This window comes from Gasterosteus aculeatus, chromosome 11 (assembly GCF_964276395.1).
Source record: "Gasterosteus aculeatus chromosome 11, fGasAcu3.hap1.1, whole genome shotgun sequence".
Lineage (NCBI taxonomy): Eukaryota > Metazoa > Chordata > Actinopteri > Perciformes > Gasterosteidae > Gasterosteus > Gasterosteus aculeatus.
In genome coordinates, this window is record NC_135699.1 from 6,659,857 (window position 1) to 6,661,274 (window position 1,418).

A 1,418-nucleotide genomic window follows, 5' to 3' on the forward strand; every position below is an offset into this window, starting at 1 on the left:
CATTGTGTTTTGTATTGTGTATGAATGATTGTAGGATGTTTGCTGACATGATTGATGATGATTGGACAGCTCTACCTAGCAGATTTTCCACCAGCCGCCACTGCAGCAGAGTATTTTGAATGGTACCGGACGTTCCAGAATTGAACTTGAGCAAATGAAGCCTCGTCAGCTCCAGAGAACTGTAGATGACCCGGACCACTGAGACGGGACACAAGAAGAGATTTCCAAAAGCATCACACGCGTCTTATCACAGGTCCTTTTATGGCGCCCGGGTCCTACTACGCTGAATAAGACTCGACCCGTAAATCAGTACCTCTTTCCAAAAGCATGTCCCGAGGCCACTCTACAGCCCAGCGGCGGATTTAATCACCTGCAGAACAGTCAGGCACAGAGAAACCGCTCTCGCTTGCACGCTTTTACCACAGTTCAATTGTGGGTGCATTACTGACTGAGCCTATTGGGCAGTGGCCTCTGTTTGAAAGGACATTTCCTGTTAAAGTCCATCAAATATGAGAGATGGAGAATGACTAAGAACTGACACAAAGAGACGCGAGAAAAGATGACAAAGAAATGACTGCAAAAACAGAATATGACACTCCGAAAGGGATGCAAATGACAACAAAAAAGGACTCAAACACAAAGAGACAAAAAGACCCACAAGAACAAAGAGATTTTATAGAAACACAAAATACCAGATTGGACTCGTCTGCCCGGGGGCTCGTTGTTTCGTAATTTGCCCGTGACCATAGTGTGTTTGGTCGCGTGCAGTGATACTGTATGTTACAATTCCCATCACCCCCTCCTGAACTCTATGAAAGGCACATGACAGATCAGTGGACTTCCACAATATCATCATCCTCCATTCAGCCTCCTCCATTCTCTTCTTTCCCGTCCTTTCATCCCTGAGTGCATTTAGCCAGAGGCCGATCTCCTCCTCCTCCCCCGCCCTCCACATGTCCCGCACAGTGCTCCAAAGTTAATTTCAGCATCCGCACTGCAACACACACAGCAAACACAGCATTGGATTAAAGTGTGATTTAATGGGTGGAAGGACATTTCCTCCCCTCTAGATTTACGTCGTCTCCTGCGAGCGTCCGCTTGATGCGAGTCGTGCTTGTGTTTCTCAGTGGCCGTGAAAGGTCACGGTTGTGATGACCGAGTTGAGAGAAAGTTTCAAATTGAATCAAATTTCCATTCAGCTTGAAAAGATTTTTGTCGAGCCTAGCCACCTTTTTTCCAATTCTCCTTCTCTTCCTCTCCTTCCACCATCGTTCACCATCTTTCCTCTGCCTCCGCATCCTCACTGCTCCTTCCTCCCACCTCTCTCCAACTTTCCCATCCCTCCGTTCCCTGCGATCCCTCCTCCTCCTCTCAAACATCACACAATCCCCTCCTATCCCAATCCAGCGCACCCTCAC